General features: G+C 36.7%; 1 long non-coding RNA gene across 1 annotated transcript; it reads right to left on the bottom strand.

Annotated features, from left to right (window-relative positions):
- Window positions 1-14,072: 14,072 nt before the first annotated feature.
- Window positions 14,073-18,155, bottom strand: LOC124166956. Its single transcript, XR_006866550.1, has 2 exons — window positions 17,952-18,155; window positions 14,073-15,768 (listed from the first exon to the last, which is right to left on the bottom strand). It is a non-coding gene; the product is annotated as an uncharacterized LOC124166956 (long non-coding RNA).
- Between the last annotated feature and the right edge of the window lie 1,347 nt (window positions 18,156-19,502).

Raw genomic sequence — 19,502 nt, 5'->3', positions numbered from 1 at the left:
ATAAGAAGACGGAACAACCTTATAGGCCACATCTTGAGACATGATGGCCTGATGAAGACAATCGTCGAAGGACAGGTGGAAGGCAAGAATGGAAAAGGAAGACCTCGAACAAAATATATGGAACAAGTAAAGAGAGATGTGAAAGAGAAGAAATACGTAGGAGTGAAAAGATTAGCTGATGGGAGAACTGAGTGGAGAGCTGCGTCAAACCAATCCTAGGATTGTTGACCAGTGATGAGTAGGTCACCTAAACTGTGTGAAACCTCATTCAAAACAGTGGTCTACAAATTACAGGCTTTCATGATGGATCACCACACCAATACATGAAATTAATGGTTAGGAAGAAGCAATTGGGGCGAGTATAAAGCAAAAAATGATTGGAATCAATATTAAATAAGTTTTGTATGAAAGCTTGAATATCAGGTGTATAATATATTTTCATGAGATGGAAGCGTAATTTGAGAATTTAAATCCAATGTCTTGGGTGTAGGATTCCATAATTAGCCAGGAAAAGAATACAATTGAGAAATCCTCAAAGATGTTTTCCATTAATCCACCAAAACTTAAATAATTTCTATCTTTAAACTCTTATGATTACCAGCAGGTCTCCAAGTTAAACATGAAATTTCATGGATACCAGGGGATGTGGGGACATGGCAAAATCCATAGCCAAATATTTCAACTCTTCCAAATTCATCCAGGTGGTATACTTGAAGATGTATCTTTGGCCAACCTATAAAAATATTACATAACATACCTAAAGATGATGTGCCAAAATTAGACCATGAAATATCAGTAGATATTAACGAAAGATAAATATCTATTAAGCATTCGTTTCAAAATAGTTTAGTTTTTGAGTATTAATTACATGATATTAAAATGAAAATAGAATTCGAAAATATTTAAAAACGTAGCGAGCTAATTGGTTACTATACAGAATAAAATGTCAGGAAATACACTATTTAAAAGTCATGCGAATATTCCTTCAATATTGCGCAATGAAAATAACACCGTGAGTAATATAGATAAAAAAGAGTAAATACCTTGAATGGTTTTCAACGCAAAATGCACATCAATTGGATGACACCAATAGGATACGTCTTCCACAGCTGGGTCGTCCACTTGTGTTTGCCCTTCTTTTAACCCTTCTATCAATTTCCAGCCACTCCCTGTAATCAGATACGGATAATAAAGAAACGTTGCTTCATTCCCACGCACAAGCGAATTTACGAGGGCATAATTAATCATCTGACCGGCGCAGATACCCCATTTACAGAAAATACTCTTGCGAGGAAATGATCTACCGCCTACAATTTGGCCAATGATATGAACTTCGGCCATCTCATTTCCGTGGCGTCCTGTAGAAATTCATACGAAGAAAATATACTCTCGCTCGTAATACTTGACATAATCTATAGCAGCGGGGCGAAAAGATAGAACAGGATAATTTTTAGCTCTACGGAACACATTTCGTTAATGTAGAAAAAATAAAATCTAAGCAAGTTCCCTAATTATTGCCATAAATGTCCAGTCGAATGCTTGATGCTTGCCGAAATCCCGAAATCAAAAACAGGATGTTTATTTCAAATGACAGACGATAAAATGATTCACCTTTCCTCAAGTGAGTTAGAATTTTCGGCGTAAGATGACGCCACTAATAAATTCGTCGCTAGAGTCCTCTAGACTAATGTATCAACACTACTTCCTCACAATGCGGTAATAGCTTAAGAAGGCATTGGGTAATCGAATCGTTGCTAGCGCTCTTTTTGAGTGTGATTTACGATTCTATTCTTTAATTAATTATATATTTGCATGGTCCACGGTTGAAAATGTTATCAAATAAAAATATAAACTGTGAGAATAGTTAGAGAAGATGAAATTGGTGTTCTATAAAATGAGGATGTAAGTGTTTTAGTTCAGGGGTTCAAAAACTTGCATTGAGGCGAAAGATAACTCCTATGAAAAAATTGTATAAACCTGTTTCAAATTTTTATACATTACCATGGCATGGGTTAACCCCCACTATTATTTTTTTGATAGTTGGTAAATTATCCCTGTCAGTGCGCCGGGCCGATATATCGGCTATCAAATTATTGTCAAGAAAAGTTTGTTCAACTTATGCCCCGTTCACACTACGTCCTTTTTACGCCGGTTAGCCCCGACCATGGCTACAAAACGAGGTGTGAACGCAAGTTCCCGTTAACCGTGGTTGGGATTCTGACCACCGTTTTCCGACCATGGTTGGCGGTAGTTCATGCGTGTGTGAACGCAAGTTGGTTAAAAGCTGGTTAGAAAAAGAAGAAGGCGAAGCAGCAACGAAGTGGGATAGGAGGAAAGAAAACAGAAAATAAAGTTTCTAAGAGGAGACGGTCGTTATTGTTGAATTATATTCGTCAGAATTAATTCAAAGGAAAGTACTATTGATTCATTCCGTAATGTGTTGTATAGTATGAGATTTTAAACCTGATTTAAGTTATGCGATACACTTTATAGTTCGTAGTGAATTAGCTATTAGCTCGTATTGTTACGGACAGATTGAATAATCTATATTAATATTTTGCTAGAATTAAGTAAAATGTGCGAAACTACCATAATAAAAATCCGAAGGTCACAATGATTTTAATGTTTTGGTAAGAGTTCTTTGTCCCAGTTTGAAAAAGATCACTTATGTTCATCCTTGAACAAAAGTTCTTCCCATATCAATAAAAGTATCAGGCCAACGGCTAGTCAGATGTAACGATAGAAAATAAATTTAGAAACGTCGGGTGATACCACATATCGCAAAAATTACCACGTTCTCTCTCTTATTTCATAAGTTAAATTTCAACAATCGTCACATTTCTCCAAGTTATTCGTCCACATTTGAAGAAGAGGTAAAAGAGTTTTAATTTACGGTATAGCATCAGAGTGGATCATGTCCTTTGTCAAAGTCAGAAAACAATAATAGCTAAGAATGTAATGCAGCGAAAAGTGTATCTCCATCCCAAATCACAAGTGTCTCAAATTGAGGCTCAAGTCTCAAGATTAGGTCCTCGATTTTCTTCACCTACATCAATGATATGTCGACAAATCCGAATCAAGGGCAAGTAGTAGTATATGTTGTTGATACCAACCTAATTATCAGCAATATTCGCTTTCATTCGTATTAAATAGAGCAGTAGAAGAATGCAAGCCACACTATGGATGAAATGATTAGTTGGACGAACACATTTGAATTACCTTCTACGTAGCTAGGAACAATGATTGTCGACGCTGGAATGCAATTTTTAATTCATAAGCAGCTCATAATATGCACATATGTTTAAATTCATCATCAATATCATTGCAATTAACACAAGAACTTTTTCCTGCACATTCTATACTCAGAGTAAGGATTGGGGTAGAGGGCGCTTTCAGGCTGCGCAGTAGCAGATTCTTGTAGTCAACATGGTTACCACGTGACGGTGGGAAGAAGTGCGGGAAATTTAAATCTACCGTAGCACGGGTGGCATGAAGTTACCGTATTACGGTGATACAATGAGGACTAAATGAATACAATCGGGCTCAATTACTTCAAAAAAATCGAAAATAGTAACAAAGACTCTTAGAAAAAGTAATTAGTTGAATTATATCTACAATTAATTTACATTTTTCTCTCATATATGATTTAAATTTTCAACTACGAAATTTATGTCGTAAAGCTTTGCTTTTCTTTTGTATGCTTTCAGCATCTAAAATGGTCAACAATTAAATTTTTCAAAAGAATATCAGAAACAGCAAAGTCTAAATTCAAATTTTGCGTAAGATCCCCAACAGCTACTTCAGTAAAATATACCTTTTTCTAAACTAGGGGCTTAATTTACGACTCGCACCTCATAAATTGCGTCAAGAATAGAACGTTCCAAGATTTGGCTGTATTTATAATATTAAACATGTAATTTATATAATGATAGTAAAATTATTTCACCATGGAAAGTAAAAGAATGCATAGTTTTAAATTCCCACTATTACTAGTCTATAGTATTTGCATATCCACCAAAGCATTAAAATAATACATTTTTCAAGTTTAATACGATTCCTTCTGGACTAAACAATGCACTTGATGTTTTCCACTTTTATTTGGAGATAAATGCATATTTTAATTATGAACTTTTTTGATAAAACACATTTTGGTGCACTTGCTGGGCACGAAATATGCTCCTTTTACATTCCTCATCGATGATTTCCTTCTTCTTCACATGCAGGAAACCTAAAGAGACACTTTTTATAGTTAATACACGTCAGCCGCAAGAAATATCTAAGTAAAAGCCCATATTTTAAAGGAATGATAAAAGGTTAAAATATCCCCATTTCAAGGCGCATCAAACATTCCAAACACACTACACACAAATTCCATTATAAAAGGAATACCGTTGAGGCTAGAAGGATACGGAAATTATATGAACACTGACACTATGAAGAATCAATCTAAAGAAATTATCAATGAAAATGAATTCCACTTCCTTTCGCGAAACATTGTTTACAACTCAATGCATAGCAAAACATTACCATGCTGACGCTACGGTATTTTAGAAATTAAGGGGAGACAAGAATCTAAACGCCCCAGATATATTCAGTATAACAAATGAAATACATCGAGAAAGGAAATAATTATCATTCACTCTAAGATCACGGTTTTACTTTAAAAACTACTCACCTTGTCGGAAATTCGTATGTTTGTTTATCTTACGGCGATACGGTATCCAACGTTTCAATGTCACGTGACACCATCTTGCCTGCGTGCGCAGTAGCCAAAGCGCACTCTCCCCCATCCTTACTCTGAGATTCTATTCTATTTCCCATAGAGTTTACATTACTAAGGAGGCCCCACTAGGTGGCGGTAGCAGTCATAATTTGAACACGGGTCCCGCCATGGCCACCTATAATACAGGCCGGAACATGCAATTTGGCGACAGCGCTTTACGTGACGTCAGGGGTGCTACTCTGCACATCGCCTGGGGTGCGGTGGATCGGCCTCTCAGCTGTTGACGTTAATACGGTTGGACCTCCGTTCACCTTCCCTAAAGTTAAGCTAAAAATTACGGTAGGGTTGAGTTATTCGAGTAGTTATATTTCGTATTTTAACAGCTATTTATTAAAAGTAATCGTGAGAACTAATAAAAGCCAAGGGATACGAGAGATTATTCACGGAAATATATTTAAGTACTGCGATCGACGTCCCAGAAGTTCAGACCAAGAAGGAAATACCGTTTAGTTTACTACTTAACCCATTGGTTGTTAATATGGAAGAACACCCTATAAAATTTATTGACTTAGAAATAAAGAGCGGCTTTTAAATAAACATCATTTCACCTCCCTGCATAACCTAAAAAATTAACATGTTAAAAAGTAATTCGTTATTTTCTAGCACCTTTCGTCGCGGTATTTCAGGAGAGAAAAATAATTTATGAAGTTCAACAACATTTATTTAAACTAAAAATCAGATATATACATTTTCCGGTAAACATTTCATATTGAAGAGGTCAAACAACCTCACAATGTCACAAGACATGGCCATAAAAGCATAAATATTACTCCAGAAAGTGGAATAAATAAAAGCTGCCACAGGTTCTTAATTTCAATTTCAGCTAGAAACAACCTCCACAGATCTTGCCATTTGAAGTTCACCGATGAACCGTCACCAGCAACAGCTATCAGTTTCACAGGCACCACATTACCTGATGGAAAAAAATGATCAGTACAAATGTTAGGGCTAATTAGAAAACTATGTGATATAAAAAAAAACTAGTCTTAGCATTATATAAATTGGACAACGTTTAAAAAATATGAAGCCACAAGGAAGATAAATATATATTCAATCTAATATTTCTTAACAACAAGATCAGTATAATGAAATATTAACGACTTCCGAATTGGAAAAATATCTCAACAAATAACATTATACTAACATTTAACTCAATACTTATTAAAAGAAAATCAAATTTTACAAACGAGAGGAAATTATTGAATTAATCTCGATAATGGTAGCCACAACAGGTTCTTCATAATTGATTATATGGCCAAATTTTCAAGGTTCACTAACAAACGTCACTCAAAAGGGAGTTTTAGCTGCAGAGAAAATTATTATATTGTTCTAAATACTACATACATATATGTAATTTCACTCAGCACTCATGGATTTTCCAATATACCTACTGTATTGGAAGGCGGCTAGACGTCAATTTACTAAGTATTTTCAATATGAAAACTTATATAGTCATTTCCTCAGAAGTTCTTTCATGTTCCACTAATTCATACAATATTCGTTCATTTCATCTTTAATTATTTCCACAGATTTTCATGCTTCACTGATCACAATAAGGAGTTTTACCTGCAAGAGAAAGATGGATTAGTTCAAAAATACCACGTATAGATATATCACTCAGTACCCTTGGATTTTCAATATACCTAGAATATTGTAAGGCGGATAATTATCAATTAAGGTGCCCTTATCGATAAGAGAACAAATATTGACATTTCATCAATGTTCTTTCATGTTCCACCGATTCATAAAATATTTGTTGATCTCATTTCCAAGATTTACATCTACTTATGTTCACAGGTTTTCATAGTTCACTGATCACAACAAGAAGTTCTACCTGCAAGGGAAAGATGAATTAGTTCAAAATACCACTTATATATTCCGTATCACTTAGTAGCAATTGATTTTCCAATATACCTTCAGTAGTAGAAGGCGGCCAGATGTCAAATTAGCATGCATTTCGGAAATAATGATAAATATTATCATTTCATCAGCAGTCTTTTCCTGTTCCACTGATTCATACAATATTTCCTGATTTCATTTCTTAGAAGTACAACTCATCTACTTATTTTCACAGATTTTCATGGTTCACTGATCACAATAAGAAGTTTTAAGAAGAGGAGAGGGCCTGAAACACTGTGGGAGTAGCACCAGGGGACAACTTTAGGCGATCTAACTCGTAACTTTTCACTTCAACGTTCTTATTCATGTAAGTTACACGGTGTAGGATATCCTGCTCAGCAAAATGCTTGACGCAAACTATTGCGCTTGAAGAAAGATTCCAATCCTTCCGAGGGATATTCTTCAGCCACTTCTGTCAACTGCGTTCATCTTTGGTGAACTGGAACACAGTCACATACCCCTTGTTCTTGGTGGATAGGTAGTTGCTTCTGCAATATGGCACACGATAACGTTTGGGCACCTTAAATGAAAACAATGGAAAGTTGCATGAATAAAAATAGTTTCGCTGATTACAGAAAAAAAGGAGTGCATTCATGATTAGTTTGGAAAATATGAATGACATTAGTACCTAGAAACATTAATAGAGTTAATGAGTAGCCATTCTTCCTTCAATAATATACGACGTTATTATAGATACAGCTACACATAGTTATTCATAAGGCAACCAAATATAGCAATCACTGTTAACTCAAGAATAATAATATTATAAAAAACAACGCAGCATTTAAATACCCGACAAATACACTTCGTTTCATTTGTGTTCTCTTAATGTTCCTTCGTGGCCGGCCGCCAAGAGACGCAATGCTTTGGATGAAATACTGCTGAATATCCACTCACAATACACTGAGAATATCTTTTAACTATTTTACTTGCCGTAAGGCAAAACACAGTACAGAAAAATAATTCTTTTTCCCCATTTAAAACCAGTATTGTTGCACTCTCAATTCCCCTCCATTAATGGCCGGCCGGCATGTGATCACAATACTTTTGAAGTAATAAACGTGATTTTCCTCCTTCAGCTCCCAAAAAATATCTTTAAACTATTGTACGTACCTTTAGCCAATGGGATATCCACAAAATAAGTCCAGTTCTGCCTTTTTAACAAGAGATTTAATGCTTCTTAGGTCACACGGACACTCTTCACGCATAAGTCGCCATGCTCTTGAGCAAACACAATCGCACCCCGGCACAGCGTTGCCAAAATTCCATGTTCCGGCCTGTATTATAGGTGGCCATGGTCCCGCGCATTAATTCAAGTTCCAACTTTTGCCACTTGTGGCGCGACCGACACTACTATTCCTTTCATTAGGCTTGTTGTCAGTGGCGGCTTATGAGTGAGCGGCTGTTATCATCCTCTGTGAGCCGAGAATTTCACCGATTTTGGTGTTTTTTTTTAGTATTTCTCCACCAGTAAGATATTTACGAAATATCATGGGTAAATCTCGGTGTTTTGTGCCCGGATGCAGCTCAGGCTACGATTGGGAGCTGAGGGAAAATAAGCGGTTGGGGATACAGGACCATAGCAAGAATTTTTATCATACAGACTGTCCCAAGGGTCGTGTGTCATTTTTGACCTGTAATTTTAGTAACTTTGCATGGAGCAATATTCATGAAAATTGTCACACTTATGGGGAAAGGTCCTAAGTTTTGTTGAGTGTAAGCAAAATTTTACAATTTTGACCTTTTGACCTCACAAAGTGGGTCCAAACCAAATATTTGAATTTGCCTTATGGGGTTTCAATGTTAAAAAAATCGAGATAGACAAAAGTGTGAATTTCATTGACCAATATGTCAATTCTTAAGTTTTTGGACACGAGAGAACCGAAAATAACACTTTTATTTACGAATATTCAACCGTTGACCCAGTAAGGCCACCGTCAAGGTCATAAGGGTGGCAAAAGGAATAGCATACCAACAAAGGTGTCGATCCATGGGTTTTGTAGGGTGCCCAAGTCATTGGTATTGTCCAAATACCCTTATTATTCACTAATTGACCTCCGAGGGTCACCACGGGGGTCAAAGGTCATAGAGTTAAAAGTGGGGCAATCATAAAAACCAAGGGGTCAAACCATAGGTTTTGAAGGGTGCCAAAGTCGGTTAGGCTGTTCGTAGATCCGTATTGTTGATATTTTGACCTCCGAAGGTCACAATTGGGGTCAAAGGTCATAGAGTCAAACGTCGAGCCATCATGACAACCAAGGTGTCAAACCATAGGTTTTCAAGGGTGCCAAAGTCGGTTAGGCTGTTCGTAGATCCGTATTGTTGATTTTTTGACCTCCGAAGGTCACAATTGGGGTCAAAGGTCATAGAGTCAAACGTCGAGCAATCATGACAACCAAGGTGTCAAACCATAGGTTTTGAAGGGTGCCAAAGTCGGTTAGGCTGTTCGTAGATCCGTATTGTTGATTTTTTGACCTCCGAAGGTCACAATTGGGGTCAAAGGTCATAGAGTCAAACGTCGAGCCATCATGTCAACCAAGGTGTCAAACCATAGGTTTTGAAGGGTGCCAAAGTCGGTTAGGCTGTTCGTACATCCGTATTGTTGATATTTTGACCTCCGAAGGTCATAATGGGGGTCAAGGGTCATAGAGTTAAATCGGCCCACCATGACAGCAAAAGAGTGTAACAATGTGTTTTAAAGGGTGCCCAAGTCAGTTTTGCTGTTTTCAAAACCATATTGTCGACTTTTTATTACCAGCGAGGGTCACAATGGGGTCAGAGGTCATAGAGGCATGTTTTGAAATAATAGGAAACAAACAACAAAACAACCTTTGGTTGGGGATATTAGTTTTCCTATTATTTCAAAACATACCTCTATGACCTCTGACCCCATTGTGACCCTCGCTGGTAATAAAAAGTCGACAATATGGATTTGAAAACAGCAAAACTGACTTGGGCACCCTTTAAAACACATTGTTACACTCTTTTGCTGTCATGGTGGGCCGATTTAACTCTATGACCCTTGACCCCCATTATGACCTTCGGAGGTCAAAATATCAACAATACGGATGTACGAACAGCCTAACCGACTTTGGCTTCCTTCAAAACCTATGGTTTGACACCTTGGTTGACATGATGGCTCGACGTTTGACTCTATGACCTTTGACCCCAATTGTGACCTTCGGAGGTCAAAAAATCAACAATACGGATCTACGAACAGTCTAACCGACTTTGGCACCCTTCAAAACCTATGGTTTGACACCTTGGTTGTCATGATTGCTCGACGTTTGACTCTATGACCTTTGACCCCAATTGTGACCTTCGGAGGTCAAAAAATCAACAATACGGATCTACGAACAGCCTAACCGACTTTGGCACCCTTGAAAACCTATGGTTTGACACCTTGGTTGTCATGATGGCTCGACGTTTGACTCTATGACCTTTGACCCCAATTGTGACCTTCGGAGGTCAAAATATCAACAATACGGATCTACGAACAGCCTAACCGACTTTGGCACCCTTCAAAACCTATGGTTTGACCCCTTGGTTTTTATGATTGCCCCACTTTTAACTCTATGACCTTTGACCCCCGTGGTGACCCTCGGAGGTCAATTAGTGAATAATACGGGTATTTGGACAATACCAATGACTTGGGCACCCTACAAAACCCATGGATCGACACCTTTGTTGGTATGCTATTCCTTTTGCCACCCTTATGACCTTGACGGTGGCCTTACTGGGTCAACGGTTGAATATTCGTAAATAAAAGTGTTATTTTCGGTTCTCTCGTGTCCGAAAACCTAAGAATTGACATATTGGTCAATGAAATTCACACTTTTGTCTATCTTGATTTTTTTAACATTGAAACCCCATAAGGCAAATTCAAATTTTTGGTTTGGACCCACTTTGTGAGGTCAAAAGGTCAAAATTGTAAAATTTTGCTTACACTCAACAAAACTTAGGACCTTTCCCCATAAGTGTGACAATTTTCATGAATATTGCTCCATGCAAAGTTACTAAAATTACAGGTCAAAAATGACACACGACCCTTGGGACAGTCTGTATGATAAAAATTCTTGCTATGGTCCTAATACCGGATCTGACCCTTCCCCAAGTGTGCCTAGGTGGTCTGGTAATGATGTCAACGAGTGCTCTTCTTTATGAGCTGCGCAGGAATCATTCTTAATTCTCTAAAACATAGGTGTCGGAAGTTTAAAGACATGGTTGATATCTATGGGCCCTCAAACTTAATTCAGGCTAGGGAAAGTTAACAGCGTTTCCTTACCCACTTATTCTTCCCTTCTCTCAACGTGAATTAGCGTACCGATTTTGTGATTACGTACATTTTCACCACCAGGAAACTACATAAACTCACGGTGATAGTTATATTTTCGTGGACAGTTGACACGAACTTTATTTCTTAGCAATGAACGATTGAGACATGGATTCAAATTCGCCGCAAAGCGTGCCTCTCGCGGCCATATTAGGGTGCCTTCACAGCTCCGCGTTGCGTCGACGCCACGAGAGCTCCCGCTCCGCCAGCAAATTTTGCCCTTCACAGCTCTGCGTTGCGAAACGTGGATTCAAATTCGCCGCGTAGCGTGCCTCTTGTGGGCGTGACAACCGGGGCTCGCTACATCAGCGCCGCTATTTGATGCGACGGGTGGGAATCACTGACACTAAGGGAGTGTAGAATCCTGTGTAGAGTATTTATGCTATTTCCTTCCAACAAGTTATTCGCTCTTGTCAATTCATTTTTCACTTGGAATTACTCTACCACTCATCAGATGTCGCCAGGGTCTAACCATGGTTCAGAGTCCTCTAGATTGCTCTCTCAACACTACTCTCTCATCATGTCGAGTCGTCGCATAGGCTTCCACTATGGGATTCACGACGTCCGCCATTGTTAGTACAAACACCCCGTTTTCCCATAAGGAGATGTGGTAAAATTTCTTTGTTTTTTTGGTAAGCGAAGAATGTTGGTAATTTTCGGATAGTTGATATTGATTCTCGAAACCTTCAGTAGCATAAATACAAATTTTCTAGGCATGACAACAATGGAAACGACGATAATAAAAATAAAATCACGGCAAAGGCTAAGCGTATTACGACCTGATTGAACCCTTATTTTAATGGGTTGACACCCAATTGCGCTAAATAATCACTGAAAGTACTATTAACGGAAACTCTTACCCTCAATAAAAAGGCTCTTTGCAAAATATGTACTGACACAAGCAATTCCGTCGCGAGTTTAATGACTGAAATCAGATAGTAGGACAGCGGGTACATGAATGGGCGTAACCAGCTGGAAACAGCCCTTCAGCGGCGTAGCGCGGTGGGATCTGCCCCCCCCCCCCGACAATATGAAAACACAGTTACTTTGATTAATATAAAAACAAAATATTGAGAAATGACGAGTTTACAAAAGATTTCTTTGACAAATAAAGTTTTTTCGATCATTAACCCGAACGAAATTCCTGGCTACGCCCCCCCCCCCCCTTAGAAGCGAAAATAAATTAAGCTCGTAACGAAAATTTTAAAGAAATTATTTAAAAATTATACTCGCATATGGCATGGAACAAATTTAAAAATCATTCTCTTCATTGTATAGGCCAATGAAACGCTGTCATAATTTACTTACAATTTTGGTTTCTTCTTTATTTGCAAAAATGTTACTAATTGAAAGACCAGGACATGCCCTCCTTTTTTGATCCAGGATACCAGTGGAGCAGCGAGGGGGGTTTTGGGGGATAAATTCTCCCCCCCCCCCCCCCCCCAGAGCTCAAGAGAAATTTTTACGTTTAATCCATTTTACTTTATTGGATTAATATTACCAAGAGAATAGTGTAATGACTAATAAAATATCCCTCAGAAAGCAGTAAAACTCACCATTTATCTTAAAATTCGCCAATTTACTAATCTCGCCCCTATCACTAATCCTGGAGGGTATTCTATACCCCCACACACATGTATTAGTTGCACCTAACCCCCCCCCCCCCCAGCCTTAATTCCTAGGTGCATCCCTACTGGGTACTCACATGAATAGATGTGCTCAATACCAAACGTGAATGATAGAAACAGACAGAGGGTATATCTGTTCCAATGATGGTAGTATTTAGCGGTCTGGGGTGATTTGGGTCCTGATGGGGGAATTCGGAGGTCCTTCTTGGAAAATTTTAGGAAACTGCATGCCCGAAAATGGACTTTGACACTATTCTCACTCTTAAATAGTAGATAAAGCTGATAAAAAAGAAGTTTAGCATGAAAAAATACTGTGAAAAGTGAGAAAATTATTAATGTATTAGGGAGCTGATATCTCTTTCGTGAATTTGCCCCATAAACGGCAATGAAATCTAAAAAAAGAAACGAAATACAATCTTTTCAAATAACCCTTCCAAATAAGCACTTGCAGTTTCTTTTTTGTCTTCGGGACACCTAAATCACTTCATTTTTTTACAATGAGTATGCAGTTAAGAAAGCAACAAATGAATACGAAAAATTTTATAATTACAAAAAACCTTGGTTCAAGTAATATAAGTAATGAATATCATTTTTAATTACACCTTTAATATCCCTTCAAGATGCAGCAGGGCCCCCCTAACCTTGGGTGCCTCAGAGATTGCCAACCTGGCCAGTCCGCCCTTGTACCCATATAGCAATGCAAGCCAGAATCAAGCTTGCAGCAACCTAGAAAAAACAAACCTGAATCACGGTTTAGACACCTTGCTTATTAACACACCAATGCCAGCCCTTCCATTGTTTAGTGCATTTCTAATGGAAATAAAATGTAATAAATACAAGCCTAGGTGAACCACTCGGGTAATTTCCTGGGAAATATGTACTTGGAATAGAGAAACAATAACAAAAGAAAACAATTCTAAAACATTCGTACAATACCTTGAGAAGTAAAAACAGAAAATAATCTAACAGGAATCATGTCAGATCATTCTCAAAAAGCCTAGTAGGTACAGAAAGAGGTACTCTTGCAATTAAATCAACATAAAAACTTGTGGGATACAATAAATGAACACCTAATAACACATCATAACCCTGTGAACTAGTGAGTTGTGATTTATAACAAAAGTAGGTAATACTTAACTAGACAAAAGATATTAACTTCTATAATCTGAGTTGACACAAGGGTACTAACTTTCAAATTCCAAGCAGATGCATTTGGCAAAAAATTATCTATGACTGAAAAATAGATCATTCCTCCCACAATACCCCAATCCCGGGTAATATATTTGTAATTATGTATAAGCAATTCCCATCTCTGCTTAAGGTGAAACAAGTGAAACATAAGATAAATAAAGGAGAACCAAAGTGCACATATTAAGGCCAAAATTATAACATATACCAGGGCACTAATGCAGGAATAAAAGTCAATCTATAAATGACATGAACTATTTTATTATTAATCCAAAAAAGATCACTGAAGTTTTTTATGACCAGGGCACAACTCCTGTAATGGCATGCCCATGTATTTTGCAAGAAAACACTCAAAAGTGTATGATAAGATATGAAACTAAATCTTCCTTCTTAGTTAGCTTCAAGTCAGCTAGATATTGATATGACTTTTGTCAACAGCAGGCTCTTCATTCAGTCCACTTTTGTCTCAATGCAATTCCGTGAAAGATTTACTACATGACATCTCTGTTAGCCTAACTGAAATATGCCATGGAATAAACTTACAATTTCCACACACTTAGGTATCAATATCCTAAAGGAGATAAATGTGAATGGCATAAATAGCTTAGTTGTTATTTTTTACTACCTCATCATACACTTGGGAAATTAACATAATTATAGAATGATTGCCATACATCTGAATAATAGTTACAAAAATTTAGCATGCATGAATCACCTAAGTTTATTCACAAGTCCTTTGATGTGTTCTCTCTAAACAAGTGGACTGGTAGCAGTATTGTATGGTAATAAATGAGAAAAATGGCTCATACTTTTGACAAGATATTATACAGAAGGTAAATAATATTTTAAAAGAACATACCATGCACCTTTTAAAAGTGATGTAAGAATCTTTCTCAGACTTGAACATTCATTAAAATCTTAGGTAAGGAGTGTTCTTGGAAATCATTCCCGCAAATTAAGGACTTCTAAGGATATTTAAACAAGAAAGCTCTGATACTAGGTGGTAAATTATAATAAACTTTGCTCTTTTTATGCCAAAATAATGAAATATCTGATTTAACAGTTGCTTGTAGACCTCTATCAGACAACTTAAGGCAATCATGTTTCACTCGAATGTGTAAAGCCGTCAACAATCCACATTAACCACTACTCAACTGGTAGATAACCAAGCACTCATGGCATAAAAGTTGCACATATTGGTAATGATGAAATGTGTATATGCCAAAGAGGGATATATGCATTAAGAACTCATTAGAGTCATCGTATCAACACACAACAAGCAAAGAGGGAAAAACTAGTTAACCAGGCCAAATATATGTCAGCTGCTCTAGAGCATTAGAATAAAGGAGCTTCCATGCTATTGAATAGATTGAGAATTCCATATCAGCAACTCACCATCAAATTTGATGTAAAGAGCACAAAAATATACCCACATATGTGAATTACCAGATTAAAGCAACGGAACAGGTAGTTAAGAGGTAATCATTTAAAAAATTACTTTTGAATAAAATACATCAAGGACAGGTAAACACTAACAGATGTGACTCTGTTATAACTAGCTATGTGGAGCAACATCAAACACTTGCTATAAATAATAGTCCGGATGACAACCCATGGAATCAGTTTTAACATATATAAGTTCAATATCATTCAGTCTGGCCTTTGAAAATGAATATAGAAAAACAGACAACAAGCTAGAAAATTTAAGAAAAAAATACATTTTGCTACTCCTGATATATTCTCTCATTAGGCAAAATACAAGGTGACACCACAAAGCCAATGCAGAAGATGATTGCTGGGAATATAATGCTGCACATGCTTCTCCTGCTTAGGTTATTTGGACTTGAAATGCAATAATTGTATCTTATCGTTGTAGCAGTTGTTCCATTATACAGCCATCAATTCAGAAAAACCTGATGCAACAGGCAGCGATGAATCTGGAACAAAGGAATAATCTTGGTGACATTAACTGAGTGAACTTGAGTAAAATATGAGAATAAAACAATCACCACTGGCATTCACATAACATGCACTACAATTTAATGCAAAATATATGTACTGCAGAATACCTTGGTAAAAGGACTATCCACTTAGAAAATAAATAAAACTCATCCATACAATATTAAGGGTGGAATTTAGTACCAAAATATTCTTAGGCACTCAATTTAGGGGGACCTGAATTCAAGATATTGCCCACCCTGTTACTCTAACTGATGCACCCAGATGATGAGCCAAGATATGAAGAAACATTTAAGCACATTATTGAATAAGACACTCAAGTTTAATGCAGTAGAAGCATAATTATAATTGAATCCAAAGTATATTAATCAAGAAAGGATACTGAATATCAAAGTGTCAGAATGAATTTAGCAAACACGATGGTAGTTCTCAAATCCGACACAGTCATGGGCCACCAAAACAGCTTAACATAAGAGTAACCAGTGACTCAATTTAATTACTCCAGAAGGATTTTGAAAACACTTTTTCAATGTAAAGTACCAATGTGGATGCTATGGAAGTAATGAAAAATGGTATAACTGAAAAATTGTCAGAATATAAACAAAGGAAATATGAAAGAAAAGAACTTGCAATGGATAGTTCAATCTTACATTCGAACAAACTTGTCAATTTGAGAAGCTACCTTATTTGATAGATGATAAGCATTAGCAAAGACTGCGTGCTTATTTTTCAACAACTGTGCTGATTTCTCAAAATATAATGGATGAATGAGAATGTTTACAAATACTTCATTTAAAAATATACATACGTGGTCATATCCCAGCAAAATACCAAGTGCGTGTGACATATATGGAATATAAGAAAGAAAGACTTACACCACCTAAATACACTAAAATGAGGCATAATAGAAACAGACAAACTATGTACAACAGATTTTAGAAGACCATGACCCAGGGTAATAGGTGCTTATGACATGAATAAACACACAAATAAAGACATGCTCAATATCTCCAGCTCCTAAGACTGCATGTAGTCTTCAAAAAACACTAAACCTCTCCAAGAAACGAAACCTTGGATTCATCCAGCCATCGACTATACAAAACACACAGATGATTTTTTTCCAAGGAAAACTATCGAGAAACCAATGGTCAATGATTTTGGTTGCAAGCAAAAAAAATTGTATCAATTCACATTTTAATATAACATTTAAGTATACTCTCTTATAAAGAAGTAAACAAATAGGACTTTTAACAATGAAAATAGCAATTAGGTACCTCTTAATTAATTATTAAAAAGTCTTCTTTCTTTTGTACTTTTAGCCGCAGTTAGTTCAAATATGGTATCACAAAATGAAGGTAGTTTCAACATCATTTGAATTGTCAATATCAGCAATGTTTTTGATTTGTAAATTAGTTCACAGACCCCAAGAATACAATGAAGCTATGAAGGGAAAGTAGAGATATCACTTGCTTGTGCATGCTTGCCACTTTTTACTTACAATTAGTACAAATGTGAACCAATAATTAAAGAGTATGTTTAATTACCACTTTATTTTAATAATTATACTTCAGGCAGTGCCTGACTTTGAGAACCTAAACTATTGAATGGACGATAAGGATACATGAATGCTTTGTTGATGCAATTCCCTAATAAATGCCCTGGCATCACTTTATCAATCCACCAGTTGTTTGTAAGAAACATTTCCAATAAACCCATTTATAAAGGGATCGATATTACTTGTACAATCATATTTGTACAGCCTAGATCTAATAGGTAATTGTTTCTCAGGCTGGTTAATAATCTAAACAGGACAACCGTTAGTGCTACTATTGAATAATTTCAAAATTTAGTCATCATAAGAAGAGATAAGTGGGCAGTAAACTTGTGTTAAAAAAGTGCTACCTGTTGACCGAAGGTATGTTGGTGAAAGCAAAGGATGATGGAATTGAAAATGCTACTCAAGATGAACAAAAGAAAACAAAGTCCAACAACCAGATGACTGAAAGACAGTAACCCAATATAACGGTGACACAATACTTCGTTATCACCAATAGTAATACCTTTCATCAAAATGCACTGACACTGATAACAACATAAACACACTCTCTCAGCAAATGCCAAGAATGGTTTGAATAACAGTACAACCTTAATACGTACATACCACACTCGATGGCTCTTCAACTTCAGCAAAGGAAAAGACTTCAGGCGACACCAGTGGCATGTCCTTATCAGCCGGCAATCGAATATTAGACGCCTCCTCTTTGGCGTAATAGGCTTAGGACAATTTGCGACGTCGAAAATCGTCGGAACATCATTGGGCTTTTAATATTTTCCAGCCTTCCTTCCGAGTGGATTCAAATTTTGATTCGTATAAGTGAACCTGTGGCAAGGAAAACGAAGATAACTCGCAGGAATATGTTTTAATAATGATTAAATGGCTAAATAATTACGTGCATGCATTATGTAATGTATGTTGACTATAATATTAATCAAGTAAGGTTTTGCGGCTTCTAAATCGCATGAAATTACAAGGTGTGAAATCCGACATGGATTCGAGTTCAATTGCCTACAAACATTCGTTACCAACAACATAGTTCCAAAAAGGATATGAATATTACATGATTTCAGTAAGTCTTTAATAAAAACTGGTATCATTGATTGTATCACACGTAAAGTTCCTCATGATATTTCAAACGTGAAAGTACTTATATGTTACAGGTATAACTTTCAAGGACATTTACAAGTATAACTTTCACGTGACGAAATAATAACAACTTACCACATTCCATCATGTAAATAAGTTGCGTATTCTAGTTTATAGTTTCAATTAATCAATTGAATGTAGCACGGGTTACTTATATCAGTATTACGGCACTATCAAAGTTTAAAAACCATTGACACAAATAACCTTATACCTATACATGAAAAACTCTCAACAATAGCAGGAATGCACTCTTCTGTTTACATTACGTACAACGTAAAACTGATTGGCAAAGGTATTAATCTTTGAAGTAAATCACAGCCTTTCATCAAATTAAGCCGAAACTAAGTAAGAACTTGATCTTCATATGAATACTTACCCAATACATTGAATTACATCATCTTCTAACTCACCTCACAAATAGTGGAAGACGACTACGGTTGCCACTCATCCATCTCCCACATTTGTAGCCATTTAGCCCTTACCTGAGGATTACAAGGAAAAACAAAAGCGCGATACACATCCCCACAACTAATGGAAGAGTTTGGTGCAGAAGAACCGCCCATCTCTCTTATTTATCAATTACAAAAATGGAAAAAACTGCACCAACTCGACGTTCCTCCTATGCAACAACACAGCCCGCCATTAATGATATGACTAAACATGGCAGGTTGCGACGACTCAACTTCGTAGTTATTATATGGCAATATAGAGGACTCTGACCATGGTTGAGTGTGAACGCGCGTTGGTTCTGACGTCATCTTACGCTGGTTAAGAAAGATGGTAATGTGAACGGGGCATTAATGACATTGAAATAAAAAGATTTACATTTCCGTAAATGTAAAAATTATATTATATCAAAATTAATCAGTTTAAAATAACTGCAGATTTAATAAATAGCTTTGTATTGTGTTTTTCCTAGTTGCTAGATTTTATTAAAATATCCTCCACATTTCTCGGCAGTGCCCCAGGAGGGCAAGTCTGTAACTCTGTTCTCTCCCGAAAATGGGA

This window comes from Ischnura elegans, chromosome 10, assembly GCF_921293095.1.
Source record: "Ischnura elegans chromosome 10, ioIscEleg1.1, whole genome shotgun sequence".
In the NCBI taxonomy this organism is placed as follows: domain Eukaryota; kingdom Metazoa; phylum Arthropoda; class Insecta; order Odonata; family Coenagrionidae; genus Ischnura; species Ischnura elegans.
The sequence above is the reverse complement of the archived record's forward strand: the minus strand, read 5'-3'. Positions and strand labels throughout refer to the sequence as shown.